The following is a 20,690-nucleotide window of genomic DNA, read 5'->3' on the forward strand; positions in this document are numbered from 1 at the left end:
ATATATAAGCAAGACATTCATGCAGCTCACTTTGCTTGAACATTCTCCAGGAGCAGATGATTGGTTGGCTCGCAAGCCTAGAAATCAATTAAGTCAATTAGCAGCAGCTAGTGAGCATCTACAGCGTGTCTGGGCTAAGCTGTGGGATGCAGAGTGACAAGATGATGTTGAAGATGATGATAGCTGCCCTACTGAGCACTTCCTGTGTATCAGACCCCGGGCTCAGTGCTATGAATACAGCACAGGTCATCACAGTCAAAACCGAGTTTCACTATGTATCAGTCTTGTGAGAGAAGAACCACAGTGTGTTAAGTGCTATAATGGGGATTGTTGAGAGCTGTGTAAGTCCAATCCAATGGTCACTAGCCCCATGGGGCTATTTCATTTTAAATTAATTACAATTAAATAACATTTAAAATTCAATCTGTCAGTCTCTGTAGCCGCTTTTAAAATGCTCAATGACCATTTGTGGCTCAGTTCAGTTCAATTCAGTCGCTCAGTCGTGTCCAACTCTTTGCGACCCCATGAATCGCAGCACGCCGGACCTCCGTGTCCATCACCAACTCCCGGAGTTCACTCAAACTCACATGCATTGAGTCAGTGATGCCATCCAGCCATCTCATCCTCTGTCATCCCCTTCTCCTCCTGCCCCCAATCCCTCCCAGCATCAGAGTATTTTCCAATGAGGCAACTCTTCGCATCAGGTGGCCAAAGTACTGGAGTTGCAGCTTTAGCATCATTCCTTCCAAAGAAATCCCAGGGCTGATCTCCTTCAGAATGGACTGGTTGGATCTCCTTGCAGTCCAAGGGACTCTGAAGAGTCTTCTCCAACACCACAGTTCAAAAACATCAATTCTTCAGTGCTCAGCTTTCTTCACAGTCCAACTCTCACATCCATACATGACCACTGGAAAAACTATAGCCTTGACTAGATGGACCTTTGTTGGCAAAGTAATGTCTCTGCTTTTGAATATGCTATCTAGGTAGGTCATAACTTTCCTTCCAAGGAGCAAGCATCTTTTAATTTCATGGCTGCAATCACCATCTGCAGTGATTTTGGAGCCCCCAAAAATAAAGTCTGACACTGTTTCCACTGTTTCCCCATCTATTTCCCATGAAGTGATGGGACCAGATGCCATGATCTTAGTTTTCTGAATGTAGCGACTACCTATTGGATAGCACAGATTACAGAATGGAATCATTGCGCTAAGTTCTATGGGATAGTGCTCATTTAGATAATTGGGAAAGCACAGAGAAGAAACACCACCCTATCTGGACTTGGAGGTGAGGTGAGGGGTGAGGGAAGGGGTCCCAAACAAATGATATTATATTTAAGCTGAGACTTGAAGAATGAGTAATTTTAGTCCTTACTGTACTCCTATCACAGAGAAGGCAATGGCAACCCACTCCAGTGTTCTTGCCTGGAGAATCCCAGGGACGGGGGAGCCTGGTGGGCTGCTGTCTCTGGGGTCACACAGAGTCGGACACGACTGTAGTGACTTAGCAGCAGCAGCAGCAGCAGCAGCAGTACTCCTATCAGATGTCTTTGTTGTTTAGTCACTAAGTCATATCTGACTCTTTGCAACCCCATGTACTGTAGCCCACTAGGTTCCTCTTGTTCAGGCAAGAATACTGGAGTGGGTGTCCATTTCCTTCTCCAGGGATCTTCCCAACCCAAGGATCGAACCCACAACTCCCACGTCTCCTGCACTGCAGGCAGATTCTTTACTGCTGAGCCATCAGGCATGTCTTATATACCTGTGTAATGAATGAGGAAATGGACTTTGAAAATTTACAAAATTTGCCCAAAATCTCAAGAAAAAATGTGAGCATGAACATTTGATCCCAAATCTATAAAAAGGAAAAGAAAGTGAAGTTGCTCAATCATGTCTGACTTTGGGACTCCACGGACTGTAGCCTACCAGACTCCTCTGTCCATGGAATTTTCCAGGCAAGAGTACTGGAGTGGGTTGCCATTTCCTTCTCCAGGGGATTTTCCCAACCCAGTGCAAAGAGACCTGTTTTAGAAGAAGCAGGTGACATCTTCACAAATATTGATTGAACACTTTGTGCTGTATTTCAAAGCGCTCTGTTGGCACTGATGTCATGTGAGTAGTTTACAAAAACTGGGGCCTCTGACTACATGGAGTTTGTCATCTTATTGTGGAATGAGTGCAGAAAAGTGAGTGTACTCTAAGGGAATCCCAAGGAGTAGTGATAGCTTCCTGTGAAGACTGTTTGGAAAGAGAAAGAGTTAAAGGGGTCTTGAAAGACACATTGGACGTGACTAGCTGGAGCATTCCAGGATGGAGGAGAGCCTTGTGGGAAAGCATAGGGTAAGGCGTTCAATGCCAGTGCCAAGACTACAGGTAATACCTCCACCAGGTTAGAGATTTAAGATGAGATGACTCGGTCCTTTCTGCAGACATGGAACTTCATTGAAAATTCTTCTTGAACAACATTTATGGGTATGTCTATGAGAGAGCTGGACTGTGAAGAAGGCTGAGCACCGAAGAATTGATGTTTTTTTTTTTTTTAATTTTATTTATTTGGCTGCTCTGGGTCTTAGCTGTAGCATGTGGGATCTAGCTGCCTGACCAGGGATCGAACCTGGGCCCCCTGCACTGGGAGCTCAGAGTCTTAGCCACTGGACCACCAGGGAAGTCCCGAATTGATGTTTTTGAACTGTGGTGTTGGAGAAGACTCTTGAGAGTCCCTTGGACTACAAGGAGATCCAACCAGTCCATCCTAAAGGAGATCAGCCCTGGGATTTCTTTGGAAGGAATGATGCTAAAGCTGAAACTCCAGTACTTTGGCCACCTGATGCGAAGCGTTGGCTCATTGGAAAAGACTCTGATGCTGGGAGGGATTGGGGACAGGAGGAGAAGGGGACGACCGAGGATGAGATGGCTGGATGGCATCACTGACTTGATGCATGTGAGTTTGAGTGAACTCTGGGAGTTGGTGATGGACAGGGAGGCCTGGCGTGCTGCGATTCATGGGGTTGCAAAGAGTCGGACAGTGATTGAACTGAACTGAACTGACAGTCCAAACAGGACTTCTCTATTTGGGAAGCTCAGGCAGTAAAGAATCTGCATGCAATGGGGGAGACCTGGGTTCAATCCCTGGGTTGGAAAGATCCCCTGGAGGAGGGCATGACAACCCATTCCAGAATTCTTGCCTGGAGACCCAAACTGACAGAGGAGCCTGGCGGGCTACAGTCCATGGGGTTGCGAAGAGTCAGACATGACTAAGAAACTAAGCATAGCACAGCATAGTCCAAATAATACTTCCTTTTGGTGATAGTCTATAACATAATCAGTCTTCAGTTGTTGACTGTTGAATTTATTTCCTGCCACTATTAATATCAGTGCACTGAATACTTTTGTACAATCATTATTTAAGCTATATAATGTTTTTAGAATATATTCCTCAAAGTAGGATGGCTGGGACATAGGTAATAATAATTGCATATTTCTTGTTAGCTGCTCTCTAAAAAGACTCTGCCAGTGTTCATTTGGTGTATTTATTCCCTCAAAGTGCCACCAACATTAGGTTTTGAATTATTCCTTTGCTTTCAATAATTTAAGGGATTTGGAGTCATGGAAAATCTCAGCCCTGTTAGGGACTTGACTTATCCTTTCTGCCTCAACTGCTTCATTGTGGAACAGAAGTAATATGACTACTTTTCTGGACTGGGATTGAATGAGATAGTTCAGATGAAGCAGCTGGCACAGTACACAGGTAGCTAGTGCCTACTCCACGTGCCTTAGGGAATTGGAGGTACCTTAGATAGAGCTAAGAGTCGGACACGACTGAGCAACTTCACTTTCACTTTTCACTTTCATGCATTCGAGAAGGAAATGGCAACCCACTCCAGTGTTCTTGCCTGGAGAATCCCAGGGACGGAGGAGCCTGGTGGGCTGCCGTCTATAGGGTCGCACAGAGTCAGACACGACTGAAGCGACTTAGCAGCAGCAGCAGTAGTAGAGCTCTCACTCTGCATTTTCCTTTAACTGCTGCTGAGGTTATGCATTTTAGGGGGGTAATTATATATCATGGGAATACCCTTAGAATATTTAAGGCCCCCAGTCCCCTCCTGTGCTCATGCTAAATTACTTCAGTTGTGTCTGACTCTCTGAGACTTTTTGTGACCCTATGGACTACAGCCTGTGAGGCTCCTCTGTCCATGGGATTCTTCAGGCAAGAATACTGGAGTGGGTTCCCATTTCCTTCCTACTCTTCACCATCTCCTCTGTCTCACAGGATGCTTCAGTCTTGAACTAGAGTCCTTTCTATCATGCTTTCTTTGCCACCTGGTTCAAGGTGATGTTTGCCATCACCATGGCATCCAGACTTGAGGTCCAGTGTTAACAGGATATAGCCTAGCATCCTCCTTACAAACCCAGAGTCCCAGACTTACAGACTCTCTGAGTTTAAAAGAATGGTTATTATCCAACTTTCCCTTGGGTGCTCGACAGTTTCCAATCAGCAGAAATGGTCTTCTTAAAATTGATTAAATGATGCCAATTGGATAAATGCCACCAGCTTCCCTGGTGGCTCAATGGTAAAGAATCTGCCTGCAATGCAGGAGACCTGGGTTCAATCCCTGGGTCAGGAAGATCCCTTGGAGGAGGGCATGGCAACAAATTCCAATATTCTTACCTGGAAAATGCCATGGACAGAGGAGCCTGGCAGGCTACAGTCCATAGGGTCACAAAGAGTTGGATGTGACTGAAGCAACTGGGCGGTAGCAGCATTGGATAAATATTATGATTAATTCAAGGTGAGGCTAGAATTTGGTCTCTCTATTCTTGGCCCCCCAGGTAACGCAGCATTCTCATCCACTATAGTCAATTCTCAAATAAATTATATTATCAGTTAGCCAATTTGTGAAACATCTTTGAGAAACATTTTAAGTTCTGAATGTCATAATTAAACAGGATAGGCAGCAGGCTTTTGTTGATAGAACTCAGTATTTTATTTAATTGATTTTTTCCCATATAGTTTATATAGTTATGAAACATCTAAAGTCTGCTTCCTTCTAGTTACTAGATGGTGTCTAAAACCAATAAATCAAGAAATACAGATGAGTATATTATAAAAATGGAAACTATTACAAAAATAAGAAACACAAAAATTGGGAGGCAAAAAGGAGGAGAGGATGGGGAGTTAGATTAAGAAAAGCAGAACTGTATTATTTAATGTTAAAATGAGAGTCAGATGAAAAACAAAAAACCAGAAACTTAAAAATGGTATTCTCTAGAACTAGAGGTTGGATGGTGAGTAGGAAGAAAAATCTTACTTTTAACTTTAAACTCTTATATGGTTTGAAATTGTTTGACATATGTATGTTGCTTTTTCCTTTTTAAAAACTGCTTTATTGAGATTAATTTACATACCATTCCATTCACCCACTTAAAATGTACAATTCAGTGTTTTCCAGCATATTCACAGAGTTGTACATCCATCACTGCTATCCACTTCAGAATATTCTCATCATCTCCCCCTAAATCTACCACCTAAATCTATTTTACCTATTCCCTGGTGGCTCAGATGGTAAGACTCCTCCTGCAATGTGGGAAATCTAGGTTCGATCCCTGGGTTGGGAAGATTCCCTGGAGAAGGGAACGGCTACCCAATCCACTCCACTGGCCTGGAGAATTCCATGGACAGAGAAGCCTGGCAGGTCACAGAGAGTCGGACATGACTGAAAACTTTCACTTTCACTTTCAGATCTATTACCTACTAGCACTCACACCTCATTTCCCCAGGAAGTCCTTCTCTCCCTAGCTCTAGAGAACCCCTAATCTATTTTCAGTCTCTATAGATTTTCTCATTTTGAATATTTAATATAAATGAAATCAAACAACTTATGGGACTTTTGTATCTGGCTTTTTTTCAGTTAGCGTACTGTTTTCAAAGTTCATCCATGTAATAGCAAGTACCAGTACTTCACTCTTTTTTATTGCTGAATAATATTCCATCGTTTGGATATACTACATTTGTTTATCAATTCATCAGTTACTGGAGAGTTGGACTGTTTTTATGAATTTTCCTGTGAATGCTTGTTTTTGTTTCTCTCAGGCATATACCTGGCAGTGAAATTGCTGAGTTATATGGTAACTATGTTTAACCTTTTGAGGAACTGTCAGAACATTTTCTAAAGTAATTGCATCATTTTATATTCCCACCAGCAACACGTGAGGTTCCCTTCTCCACATCTTCACCAATACTTGCTATGATATCTTTCTAATTTTAGCCATCCTAGTGGGCCTGAAGTGGCATTTCATTGTGGTTGTGATTTACATTTTCCTACTAGCTCATTGGAAAAGACTCTGATGGTGGGAGGGATTGGGGGCAGGAGGAGAAGGGGACGACAGAGGATGAGATGGCTGGATGGTATCACTGACTCGATGGACATGAGTCTGAGTGAACTCTGGGGTTTGGTGATGGACAGGGAGGCCTGGCATGCTGTGATTCATGGGGTCGCAAAGAGTCGGACACGACTGAGCGATTGAACTGAACTGAATAGCTAATAATGTTGAGTATCTTTTCATATTCTTATTGGCTGTTTGTATTTCTTTGGAGAAATGTCTATTCAGTTCCTTTCCCCAGTGCACATATTATTTTCACCATTAAAAAACAGTATAAAATATCTTAACGCCTAGTAAGCAAACACTAAATGTTTAAGATGATAGTCTCTGAATGAAGAAAATTGAGCTATTTCTTTTTTCTTTTCCATTTTTTTCTAAAATTTTAAAACAAACATAACTTTTAATCATCAAATATTAATGTTTCCTTTTTCTTTATCTTTTTCTGATTTAAAAAAGTAACACAAGGAATTTTTTTAAAGGAGACACAATATTAATCGAAAAGCAATAATAGCTAATATTTTAGCAGATTTCCCTCCAAGGTATTTTACTAGACCGTCTATACTTTTTGAGGTTGTAGTATATGTGCAAATTTAAATTATGCCTTTTGTTTTTATTCTAATGTAGTAAAGAAGCCCCTGCATTTTAAACAAAGTTCTTTAGCCATTTCTTCTGAGAGTTTCTAAAGAAAATGCCACTATATCTTTTGGCGTGCAGAATGGTCATGAGAGAAGGCTCCTTTCTCACAGTTGTTGCTTTAAAATTGAAAAACAGTGAAAGTGAAAGTTGCTCAGTCATGTCCAACTCTTTGTGACCCCATGGACTAGTCCATGGAATTCTCCAGGCCAGAATACTGGAGTGGGTAGCCTTTCCCTTCTCCAGGGGATCTTCCCAACCCAGGGATCAAACCTTTAAAATTAAGGGGAAAAATTAGGTTGCATATGTACATACTGTCCCTTAACCTGTGGAAAACACAAACCCAGTAGAACTTGGAGAGGACATAGCCTGGTCCTTTACTTCCGTCTGATGCTCTCTCCCCCACTTAAAACAGGAAAAAAAAGAAAGGAGGCTTGTGCAGTAGGAAGAAGCTGGGCCGCTCTCCAACCTCTTCTAACTTATATCTTCATGGTGTGGCTTTGCCTTTGGTTTAAAATATTTGCAAATCCCCATGGTACCACCAATTCCCCAATTCCTGTATTTTTCCTTACAGAGTATTTGTACTAAAAAAAAAAAAAAAAGTGTACCTTTCTTGTTTTCCCCATCCTCTTTCTCTTTCCCTCATTATAACTCTTTCTCCTGAAATCACTCATGCCATTAGGACAGGCTGACTGCAGATAAAGCTATGACTTAACGTTTCTTCTCATGTTTTTTTCTCCCAAAGCCTCCAAAGTTGCCAATTGCAGCCACTTCAAATGGAATCTGATTGCACAGATTCCATTTCCTCCCATGATGATGGAATCAATAGCCTTCTCCTTGTGGTAAGAGCTCGGGAAAGGTACTTTTTATACACTTGCTTCAAGTGTTCAATTTTCTATTACAATATAGGCTGTTGACTCTTTATGTTCCCATGTTATGTCCACAAACACTTCCCAGACCACAATACCATCCCAAACTACACACATATAGCAGGCTGCTTCTAGTCTAAAAATGTAGGGAAAACACCCGGACACAAGCATAAGAGAATAAATCTGACTACCAACAATCACAGCTGTGCAAAAATAAACTTAAGATGAATGATTCATCTTTAATTCAGCACAATGGGAAGAAAATACATTGCTCACGGACACCCATGCTCCCCTCTTCTTCCTAAGGACAGCACTTAAACATAGCTTTCTAGGCTTCATGCTGGTAGGTGGGACCATGGACTAAGTTCTGCCCATTGGAATATGGGTGGATGCGATATTTGCCACTTCCATAGAGCTGGAATCTTAACTCTTTTGCCCTCTCCCAGTTTAGTAGGGATTTTGGAGGCCAGTTGTTGAAGATAAGATGCCACCAATGGAAGCACCCAAGGTCCCTGAATGCAGGAAGCCAGTCTCACTACCATACTGAACAGAATCATGAACAAGAAATGAACCTTTGTTATAGTAGTCCACATTACCTGAGGACTGGGGCTTGTATCTTACATCATTTGCATACCCTGATTAACACATTTCCTTTTTCTGTCTCCCACCCCAGCAAAATATTCTAGGTTGCTGTGATAGCTTGTAGACAAAGTCTTTAAAAAGGGATCACAATAAGGGCTCCATTTTGCTCGCCACGCATTTAAATTCAAATATTACCAAGAGGAGACACTTGCTAGTAAGGTTCTGCCTAAATGGTTTCAAGTCTGGGAAAGTCCAAAATTTTGGGGAGGGGGCGGGGAATAAAAGCAAAAATCAATACTGCCTTCCTGGTGTATTCACATGGTGAGGTGTTGTGGGAATCTGAGAAATCTTAGTGGAGGCTTCACTGGTTGACTGAAGTTAATGTTTGCTTTTGTCATCAGCATCTTGGCCCCGCCAGCTGCCCCTCCACATGGGGTGCAAGCTCATCTCACTCATCTGTTAGTACCCGAGCCCTTCCTGAAATGGCTACAGGAAGGCGTCACTTACACCAAGGGCATCTTGGGTGGCCAATCGTTGCCTCTATTTAGGAAACTCAGGTGACTTTGTTGACCTCATTACCTTTCCTTCTTTTTCAACCTTATTTGTAGGTTCCATTGTTTCTTGGTATTGTTTCTAGACCTGCCACTCTTTTTGATACACTTTCATTTCCTTATTTATTTTTGGCTGGGCTGGGTCTTCACTGCTGTGTGCAGGCTTTCTCTAGCTGCAGTGAGCAGGGGCCACGCTGTAGTTGTGGTGCACAGGCTTCTCGCTGTGACAGCTTCTCTTTTCACAGACGGGCTCTAGAGTGCGAGGGCTTCAGGAGTTGCAGTGTGTGGGCTCAGTACTTGCTGTTTGAAGGCTCTAGAGTGTGGGCTCAGTAGTTGTGGTGTGCAGGCTTAGTTGTTCTGAAGTATGTGGGATCTTCCCGGACCAGGAATTGAACCCATGTCCCCTGCATTGGCCGGCAGATTCTCAACCACTGGACCATCAGGAATGTCAACCTGTCATTCTTTTATTGTGTCCCATTTCATTTCAAGTGTGCTCATTATTGATGAGAAACTTAAATGTTTCAAGAAGTTAGACCCCAAACCGAGTATTTCACATTTTAGAACAAAGCAGACTTTGACATGAAAAATTGGTGCTTAGTCATGAAAAGTCCAGAGTCCATGCTGTTGACCACTTCCTAATGTAGGGATAAGATGGCAACCCTAGCTTTTGTTCCTGGTTCTGTAGCTGGTATTCATGACTCAAGATAGACTATTCTAACACACTGTTCTTGGGGTATAATCACTGCAATAGATTTTGTGAAGTTTTGAGGAACACCGCTAATTCATTTCTGTCTTCTTCCTCAACTTTAAGCTTTTCAATCAGTATCTCCAACCAAAAGGGGATTTCTTTCTCTCTTATGAAGACCTTGTCTTTCAGGTTCTTTAAAACCCAAGTTTGGACTTGATATACAAACTGTGTGTATAAATTTTACATGCCTTTAGTATGCTTTCTTAAAGGCAGCTGAATTCTCTGTGCCAGCCATCCTACCAACTCTCTATCTCTCCTTCTTTATTCCCTTCATTCTGCTATTGTTTTGTTTCTTGTTCAGGCTTCTCATTGAATACTATTAAGTTTACGTTGTTTTCACAACTTCTGGGCAAGGTGAACATTAGAAAAGGTATGTGTGTGAGGTCTGCAACAAGGAAAAAAACTATTGAAGAGAAAAAGAGTAACTGAACTCCACAGAAAACAGACTGTAGAAATTAGAAGAATTTCTGGCTAGCAGAAATTAGAAGTTGAAGATGCATATGTATTTTTTAAATGTAAAAACAACGTACCATCAAAACATTTTTTAATCTTAGAATTCCCCTACCCTAGCACAGGCATTTTTCTTTTTAATTGCTTTCTTTTAGTAGTTGTTCCTGTGCACATTTTCCCATATAATTATCATCTCAATGCATGTAATTTTGTATTTTGGTATGAATTTGTTACAGAAATATTTCTTAACTCTTTTTCATAGTTTTTAGATGAGTTATCAGATATTTATGCAAACATTTTTAAGGTCAGACCTGAACGCCTGCTAACAGTGGGCCTCCAGTTTTCATATTGTTTCTGGCCAAAGGATGGAAACAGTAGCTGGTATCTTGAGAGGATGATACCAACATCCAGGCAAGGAGTAATGAATTAAATAGGGCTTGTAGGTGCTGGAGTTGCATGTTTTCCAATAGAAAAAAATAAATAAAACACCTTAGGAGAAAGTACCTAGATGTTGGGAATTGCTTGAGAAGGACTGAGACACAAGTGTACCTCTTCTAAAGAGTTCTGAGTCTTTAATATTCACCCCCTCCAAGTCTTGCACTGTTTATGTGCTGCAGAAGGCATATAAGGATCATGTCTATCAGGCTTGTAAGTGACCTTTCCCAGAGCATCTCATGATACACCCTCATGATACACATATGAATCTGAATTCAAAGAATCTGGAGCCAAGAGAGAATGCAGACTTCACTGCTGCTGGAACAGAGGTGGGATGAGAAAGTAGGCCTAGGGCTCCTAGTTCAGTGCTGTAGGATTAGGGAAGAAAGGCTGCAGCAGGACAAGAAAACAAAGCTAGAGGAAAGGAAGATAGCACAGGGAGAAAGAAGAGATGGAAGGGAGTTGGGGCTAGAGTTCAAGTCTCTGCTAATTTTAAGAGCAAACCTGAAATTAGAGAGTATAAGGTCCCCTGGGAAAATGCACCCTCTGAAATGAGCATCTCAAGTTATACAGGGGAGTCAGCTAAGCATTTAACTTACCTGCTTAGAAACGAAGTTTCTAGACAGAGACGACAATGTGATGGAAGACGACTCTTCAGGAGTCGTGAGGGATGCAATCTCCCACTTTCCTGTTCGATGTCCGTGGAGGCAGTGCCTGTCTTTCATGTGGCTTCTTGAGAATTTTTCCTTGAAAAATAAGTAACAGATGAAATGCTAGAAATACCCATGGTTGGCCAATGTGCCCCAAATTCCCTCTAACACCCTTCTAGGTGTTTATTGGACTTCAATTTGCCCTTAAGATATCATCAAAGAAAAGGTTAAATATGCATTAGCAATATGGATAAACTTAACTCCCCTCATTTCATAGAGAAATTTTGAAAGGACTTGTAACTAGTGCAAAGTTCCATAACTTAGCCATGCAGAAAGAGAAAGGTCGTGAGAGGCAGACAGAGGTATCTGATGTATGAGTGAAGACTTCTCAGACCTTCTAATTTGGCCCAGCTGCCAGAGGCCACCTGCCAAGTTGCTTCAGTTGTGTCCAACTCTGTATGACCCCATAGATGGCAGCCCAGCAGGCCCCCCCGTCCCTGGGATTCTCCAGGCATGAACACTGGAGTGGGTTGCCATTTCCTTCTCCAGTGCATGAAAGTGAAAAGTGAAAGTGAAGTCGCTCAGTCGTGTCTGACTCTTAGCGACCCCGTGGACTGCAGCCTACTAGGCTCCTCTGTCCATGGGATTTTCTAGGCAAGAGTACTGAAGTGGGGTGCCATCGCCTTCTCCAAGAGGCCACCTAAATGCAGCCAATTGAGTGACTCTAGCCAAGGCCCAGCTGAGCCCAGTTGACTCACAGACTCATGAGAAATAGTAAATGGTGATTGTTGTAGGCTATGAGTTTAGAAGTGGTTTGCCACGCAGCAATAGATAATTAATTGAACTCATAACTTAGAACAGCACCCATGTTTTATTTCTCCCAAATCTTTGATTTGGTTCTGCTGATCTGGACCAAGCTTGGCAGATCTCATTTGAACTTGTTTGTACCTCTGCAGTCAATTGAGGGCTGGCTGGTCAAGGATGACCTCAACTGCAATGAGTCAGCTCCGTTCCACAGGGTCTTTCATCCTTCAGTGGGCTTGTTCTCCTGGTGATGGCAGAATTCCAAGAACAGAAGCAGAAAAGCACACAATTAAAAAAAACAATAGACTTCATTTTTTAGAGCAGTTTTGGTTCATAGCGAGTTTGAAGGGAAGGTTCAGAGATTTCTCATATACCACCTTCCCCTACACATGCATAGCCCCCTCCGTGATCAACATCCCCCACCTGAGGGGCACATTTGCCTCACCTGGTGAACCTACACAGACACCATCGTTATCACCAAAGACCGTTAGGTTTTTACATTAGGATTTACATTAGAATTTATTTTACAGCAGGATTTAGTTTACATTAGGATTCATTCTTAATGAATTTTAAGGTTTTGGACAAATGTATAATGACATCTTCATTGTTAAAGTATCATACAGAGTAGTTTCTCTGCCCTAAAAATCCTCTGTGCTCTGCCTATTCATCCCTCCCTCCCCCTAACTCTGTCAGCCACTGACCTTTTTACTGTCTCCATAGTTTTGTTTTCTCCAGAATATCATGTAGTTGGAATCATACCATATGTAGCCCTTTCAGACAGAGTTATTTCACTTAGTAATGTGCATTTAAGTTTCTTCCGTGTGTTTTTGTGGCTTAATAGCTCTTTTTTTAAAAAGAGAGCACTGAATAATATTCCGTTTTACCACAGTTTATCCATTCACCTACCAAGCAAGACTTGGTTTACTTCCAAGTTTTTGCGATTTTGAATAAAGCTGCTATAAACATCCACATGCAGGTTTTTGTATGGACATAAGTTTTCAGCTCCTTAGGGTATATACTAAGGAATATGATTGCCAAATTACATGGTAAGAGTATGTTTAGTTTTGTAAGGAATTGAAAAACTGTTGTTCAAAGTGGCCATTAAATTTTGCATTCCCACCAGCGATGAATGAAAGTTCCTTTTGCTCTATATTCTTGCCAGCATTTGGTTTTGTCAGTGTTCTGGGATTTTGGAAATTTTAACAGATGTGTAGTGGTATTTCCTTGTTGACAAACATTTTTCAAACCTCGATTTACATCAAGTCTGCTACTGTTCCACTGATCAAAGTAAAGCATATGAATGAACACAGAGTGGGAGGGTACTACAAAGTTAGAAAAAAAGGACATGGCTAAAGGGAGGTCATGAACTGGAGCCATTAATGCTATTAAATCTGTTATAAGAAATCTATGCCTGTTTCTCACAGGGGAGTACCAAATAGCATTATTAAGATTTTGGACTAAGATCTGAAATCAGTTGGAAAAATTATACTCAAAATCAAGTAAAACAATTAGATAAGCATTATCTGATTTTTTAATATTTCCAGAGTTTATGGCCAAGCCACTATTGCTAATAGTTCAGTTCAGTTCAGTCGCTCATTCTTGTCTGATTCTTTGTGACCCCATGGACTGCAGCACGCCAGGACTCCCTGTCCATCACCAACTCCCAGAGTTTACTCACGTCCATTGAGTCGGTGATGCCATCCAACCATTTCATCCTCTCTCGTCATCTTCTCCTGCTGCCTTCAATCTTTCCCAGCATCAGGGTCTTTTCAAATGAGCCAGTTCTTTGCATCAGGTGGCCAAAGTACTGAAGCTTTGCAAAGCTTCAGCCTCAGCCCTTTCAATGAATATTCAGGACCGATTTCCTTTAGGATGGACTGGTTGGATCTCCTTGCTGTTCAAGAAATGTCAAGAGTCTTCTCCAACACCACAGTTCAAAAGCATAAATTCTTTGGCACTCAGCTATCTTTATTGTCCAACTCTCACATCCATACATGACTACTCGAAAAATCAGAGCACCTAGAATCCTGTTTAATAGTGTTAGCTCTCTAAATAGCCAGTGGGCATTCTGCTTTGTGAATTTGCTCTGGAAACTGAAGGCTGTTGGCCTCTGTGCTTTATAGAAGGGAATCAAACAGGCTTTTAATGGAAAAGGTGTGTACACGTGTGTGTGTGTGTCCATTTGTAAGTAGCATAGGTGACCACATCTAAGCCATTATTTTAATTTTGATTTTATCTGTTTTTGTCTCCTCTGTATTCCCAGGAAATATCGAGAACTAACTTTGTATTTTCACTTATTATTTCCTCTCTGGGAAGCAGATTTGTTTTCCACTCCTTGGATTTCAGAACAAATATCTGAGAAGCAGAGAAGAAACTGGGATTACCATCCCCAGATCCCAGCAGTCTGCTACTTACAGCGGTATGCTGCTGCCCTCTACACGGTGATTCACACCAGGCAGATGAAGGGTTCTTTGATCTGTGTCTCTTTCCTCCACCCACGTCTCTTTAGACCCAAACTGAACTTTGTTAGTCCAGCATTTCTGGGAATCAAGGAACCTGTGTTCTGGCCTGTGGGTCACTTAATACTTTGGGGTCTCAGTTTTTACTTCTGTGAAGTGATCATGCTGGACTAGATTTGTATTCCTGCTCTTAGGCTTTGAAGAGCCTAGGGTGCTAAAACCAGACACAAGTCACAGGGTTCTAAACAAGTGATGGCCTAAAACTCCCAGGGGTGGCCTGACACATCTGGAAGAGGTATGCTAGAAAAAGTTTAACAGATATGTGTTACCAAGGAATTATTATCCTCCGTTCTGAACTGGGAAGTACAAGATTTCAACTCAAAAAAGAGGTTTTTTCATTTGCTGAGAACTAACAGAGTATCCTTTCAAACAATTCATTTTGGCTCACCCATTAGGCGGTATCTGAGGATAAGGACATGAAAGGTTGGTTTTCTTGGGACAGAATATATCCCACGTTTCCCACGAATGTGTTTCTTTGTAAAATAAGGGTAAAGGGGAAGCATCCGCCTGCAATGCAGGAGACGCAGGTTCGATCCCCGAATGGGGAAGATCCCCTGGAGAAGGAAATGGCAACCCACTCCAGCTCCAGTATTCTTGCCTGGAGAATCCCAGGGACGGAGCAGCCTGGTGGGCTGCCGTCTATGGGGTCTCAGAGAGTCGGACACAACTGAAGCGACTTAGCAGCAGTAGCAGCAGTATAGCTTCCATGATAGCAGCTCCCTCCCCCTCCCCCAGACCCAAGAGAGTCCTTTAGACCTGGCCGGCGTCCTCTCCGTTGCTGGACTGAACATCGGGTGAGATTACGAGGGCCCCACGCCCACTCAGCGCTGTCAGTAAGATTTGGCCCGGACCCTCATCACCGACCATCAGTGCCTGATGTCCCTCCAGCCTTCTCTCTCCCAGGACCCCTTCTCCTACCTATTTCTTTCTCTTGGGTAGGTCTTACTTCCTGGGAACACGTGGTGACTGCCTTGCCCCTTCCTGGTTAAAGCGGGGGTTCGGCGCAAGCAGAGTCCAGCGGGCAGGAGACCAGGTGTCGAAGAGTTTGGTGGCCTGAGGAAGCGGGAGCCCTGTCCCAAACACAGCCCTGTTTTCCGGGGCTGCAAGACTTAGCACAGCCGAGAAGCCCTTGGCTAGCCCTGCAGGAAGCGGCTGGATCTAGGGGCCCACTCCACCCCCGCTCTCTGTCTTAGGCACGCGGCGGCGGGACCAAGCGCCTTGTCCCCAGCGTCGACTCGGACGCCCAGTCCTACTGCGGTAAGGCTCCCGCCGCCGCAGCTGCAAACCGGTCTGGCTTCCCTGCAGGGCGTGCGGGGATGGAGCGAGGGGGTGGAGAGAAAAGGGGAAGAGCCTGGGCGGCCGGCGGGCGGGGCCTGCAGCCTTTCAGAGCTGCGGCCGCCGCCGCGCAGCCAGCTCTCTCCGCGCCTCGCTCCGACTCCAGCGCGCTCTGCGCAGGAAACTGCGCCCAAGCCCTGGGGCGCCCTGCTCCTCAGTCCCCGGCCCCCGACCCCGAACGCGCCGCGGCCAGAGTGCGCCCGGCGGTGGAGCCGCTCAGAGCAGCGCGGGCTTCGGCGGCCGCTCAGTGCTCAGTCTGGCCGCAGGACCGGCGGGGAAGGAAGGGGAAAGCGGGGACACACTCTGGCCGCGGCGCGCGCGCATTGCACACTCGCAGCCGCGCGCCCCCGCTCAGGCGCGTCCGGGGCGAGTTTGGTCCCGCGGCTGGGGCCCCGGCACCTGCCCGCTCCGCGCTCCGCGCCCGGGCTCGGGCCCCGCCCCGCTGACCCCCCCCCCCCGCCCCTTGCTTGCACGGCTCTCCTTTCGACCCGGGGAAGAGACAACGTCCCGATAACTTGCACGCTGTGGCGCAACTGGTCTCGACACCGGAGGTGCCCGAAGGCTGTCCCGGTGAGGTAAGTTTCCTGCGCGTCCCCTGCCCCTCCTCCCGCGACCCTCCTTTTGGACTCGAGCTTGGGGGCTCTGAGTCTCTGATGAATCCTGGCGATCTCTCGACGCTCTGACTTTGTCCGTCTGGTGCTGGAGGTAGGGTGGAGGGGGTTCGCGTGGCCACCGAAGCGGGACCTTCATTCCTCCGGGCCACGGCTGCGCGCTCCCCGCGGGCACCCACTCCGCTTACTACCCGGATCCCCGGGGCCGCAGTGACACTGGGGATCACTCTGGGTTCACTTGAGCCGGATCCCCCTTTCCTTTTTCTGGGTAGCCAGCTGAGTTTGGCTGCAAAAAGAGAGCTCTCCCACCACCCTCTCCGGATATTAAACAGCGGCGAACTTGTTAGGCGCCCCTGGGATCTCGAGGGGCTTACGAGTCGGTGTTCTGGTCTCTGGCGCCGGAGCCGGATTGAACAGGTGCGGCGTGGTTTCAACCTAAATGCAGCAATATACAGACTTCTGCGTTTCACCTGCTTCTCTTCCCCAGCCGGGTCAACGTGACGCTTCAACAGCTGGGACGGGGGGTGGGAGTGTGGGGGCACCAGAGAGGGAGAACTCCGGGGTTTGATTTGCCAAACCGGTGCCAAGAGTCACCAAAACAGAAGACAACAAAGGGCAGCTTATCGTTCATCTATGCAGATAAGCCTGTTGTCAGTTCTTACCCCCCACCCAGCCTCAGCTCACTTGTCTCTGGTGCCCGGCGTGGCTGGATGGAAACCTGTTTCAGAGTTGTTTGGATAGGCTGATGAGTTTTTTCTTCTGATCAACTGAAATCTGGGTTCTCAGCAAGGAAATGCTAGTTACTCTGATTTTTTTTTTTAAGGCAGCTAGCATGTTGCAGACCAAAAATACTGCACACCCCCACTCCCCCACCCTTCTATTTTTCTATGATATTCTCAGCCTGCCAGGGGCGGTAGCTCTAAGGTGAGTGACCCTTGAGAGGCCGGTTGGGCCTAAGAATGTGCTAGTCACCCGCAAAGAAGCAGCAGTCTCCCCATCAGTACTACCAAGCATGGGTTTGGGTAACAACCCTTGTTGCCCTTCCGGTGAAAAGCATCCACCCAGGCTTCTGTCTCTTCTATGTAAAGGCTGAAGTGTTGGGAGTGGAGAAAAGCCAAAGGGTTGGATTCCTTACCACTTTTAATGTGATGAAGTATAATAGTGTTCATGGAAGCTTTTGTCAGGGCATTTCCAGTCGAAAGGCGGCCCTAGAAATAAACCTTTCTCAGATAAGTCCTTGCCAGTGGGAAGTTGAGTAAGCAGCAAGCGTAATCTCTGAGCTGAGGGAAATGGTACCTTCTGTGGAGACTTAGGAAAACTGATGAGAAAGCTGGTAAGACTGAGACTGATGCATAATGACGTCTTAGTTGAGGAGGAACACTTTAAAAAATGAATAAAATCTCGTTATATCTTTGTCCAAATAAGACTAGAGGGATTTGGTAATACCTCACATTTGCATCAATGCCTTGCTTTGTAAATGCTTTTTCATATTCTCTGACGGGCTGTCCTGGTGGCTCAATGGTAAAGAACCTGCCTGCCAATGTAGGAGGCTCAGGTTCAATCCCTGGGTCTGGAAGATTTCCCAGATAAGGAAATGGCAACCTGCTCCAGTATTCTTCACTGGAAAATCCCATGCACAGAGGAATCCCATGGGCTATATAGTCCATGGGGTTGCAAGAGTCTGATTTGAGTTAGCAACTGAAACAATAACAACATTCTCTGAAAAACTTTTAATTCTGAACATTTCTGGGGGAGGCAGGGCAAAAATTATTAACCAGATATTCACAAGAGGAATGTGAGGCTCACAGGTTTAATGACTTATCAAGGTAACAAGTGGCTGGAATTAGAGTTGAAGCCAGGTTGTCTGAAGGAGAAGGCAATGGCAACCCACTCCAGTACTCTTGCCTGGAAAATCCCATGGACGGAGGAGCCTGGTAGGCTGCCGTCTATGGGGTCACACAGAGTCGGACACGACTGAGCGACTTCACTTTACCTTTTCACTTTCATGCATTGGAGAAGGAAATGGCAACCCACTCGAGTGTTCTTGCCTGGAGAATCCCAGGGACGGCGGAGCCTGGTGGGCTGCTGTCTGTGGGGTCACACAGAGTCAGACACGACTGAAGCGACTTAGCAGCAGCAGCAGGTTGTCTGGAATCATCACCATCACTGTTGTCATCCACCCAGTGCTACTTCTGTGCTTGTATAAGGTTTACAATGGCCAGACATTTCTGCATTTATTGTGGTTTGCACTGTCTCACTGTAAATTACTGTTCAAATTTCAACAGTTGAGAAAACTGAGGTTTAGACAAGTGATTAGTTTTGTAAAGTATCATGTCTAATCTAGTAGAGTTTACAAGACTAGAACTCAAAGCTCTTGGTGTCTAGTCCTTTGCTTTGTAGATTGTGACATTGTTTCACTTCTGACAACAATGAGGAGACTCATGGGATGCAGTACATCAGGGACTGTGAAGCATGCCTGCTGGTGACCTGGGTTCTAGTTCTGGCAGTATACTTGACTGTTTTTCTTTAGTCTCTAAGTTGTGTGACTCTTTTGTGACCCCATGGACTGTAGCCGACAAGGCTCCTCTGTTCATGGGATTTTCCAGGCAAAAACATATAGGAGTGGGTTGCCATTTTCTCCTCCAGGGATTTAGCTGTATAACCTGGACCAAATCCTACCACCTTTGAGCCTCAAGTCTCTCACATATAAAACAAGAAGTTTGTATTATTTTTCTCTTTCTGGTTTTAGCATTCTATAATGCTTATCAATATATTTGTAATCCAATAAAATCATTTCTCTAGGGGAAATAAAATTTTTCACCCTGTATTAACTAATAGGTAATCCGAGTTACCTATTCCACTTGTAATTTACTTCCCCTTCATCACATACCACTTAATGAGGTGGTTCAGATGGTAAAGAATCTGCCTGCAATGCAGGAGACTTGAGTTTCATCCTTGGGTCGGGAAGATTCCCTTGAGAACAGAATGGCTACCCACTCCAGTGCTCTTCCCTAGAGAATGCTGTGGACAAAGGGAGCCTGGTGGGCTACAGTCCCTGGGATCACAAAGAGTCGGACATGACTGAGCGATTAACACACACTTCCCCTTCATGACATACCACTTAATGAAGGGAAAGAAAATTCCAAGGGCACTTTAGCTTAGCATCTATATTGTTTAGATTTATTGTTTTATTTGGAAATATTCTCAGGGGCTGAACTACTCTAAAATAAATGTCAAGGTTTACGTGAATATTATAGACTGTCAATTCATACCTTCATTTATTTTTTTAGCTTTGGAATTTGATATAGTAAGTAGTCAATGAAGAGTTGAATGAAGGAGGAAAACAAAGCATCTTATCCTTAGAAAGCATCTCATCATGTAAACTCCCAGCATCTGCTGACCCATAAGGTAATTTACCTGTGAGAGGTGTGCCTCCTGGAGCTGGCAGGTGCATGTTGTATCTTTCCTTCCTGATTACATCATATAAAGATGAGTGTTTATTTCTCGGTGTAGACCATAAACTGACATCTATGTCATTCTCTTTTGCTTGCCTCTTGCCTGCCTTAGTTGTTAGTAATGTGCAACTGGCTGAAATATACATTCTTAGAAATTGACTTGTGCCCTTTCCTGAAAGAATATGTCTTGAGATGAAGATACCAACCATTCTTTTATTTGGGTAAATTTCAGTATATGCTAATAGACTCGTGGTTTCAGAGGAGGAACCTAATTAACAAAACCAGCCTCGCTTCTATTCCCTCTAAGAATCCTCTTCTCTTTCCAACCATCCTTCCTGTATGCACAAAAGAGTGTTTTAACTTTCAGAAGAATGATGACAAATAATTAGAATGGTCTTACTGACACATGGGGGATTGAGGGTAGATTTCTTTCTGATAGAGAATTCAAATATTAACTAGTTCAGAAACTTGGGCCTTTTATGGGTAAAATAGCTGAGGCTTGGAGTGGTGAATTGACTTGCTTGTAGTCTCACAGATGTTTAGCAGGACTACGGCTAATGTAAAATTCTTAAGATTCTTATTCAGGGTTTTACTAGGGATTCTATGGTGAGAGCGCATTTTTGACTTCTAGAAATCATAGAGATTAACAGAAAAATTCTGTTTACTAGTAA

General features: G+C 44.2%; 1 protein-coding gene across 2 annotated transcripts in view; it reads left to right on the forward strand.

The window, feature by feature from the left end:
• Window positions 1-16,312: 16,312 nt before the first annotated feature.
• PIP5K1B (phosphatidylinositol-4-phosphate 5-kinase type 1 beta) overlaps window positions 16,313-20,690 on the forward strand; it is a 352,598-nt gene continuing 348,220 nt past the window's right edge. Inside the window, exon 1 of one of the 2 annotated variants that reach the window (XM_040249018.1) lies at window positions 16,313-16,528. The gene's annotated coding sequence lies outside the window, so the exon portion shown is untranslated. The remainder of the gene's footprint in view (window positions 16,529-20,690) is intronic. The other variant, XM_040249072.1, reaches the window with a different exon arrangement.

The sequence above is a fragment of the Oryx dammah genome, unplaced genomic scaffold, assembly GCF_014754425.2.
Source record: "Oryx dammah isolate SB20612 unplaced genomic scaffold, SCBI_Odam_1.1 HiC_scaffold_1, whole genome shotgun sequence".
Lineage (NCBI taxonomy): Eukaryota > Metazoa > Chordata > Mammalia > Artiodactyla > Bovidae > Oryx > Oryx dammah.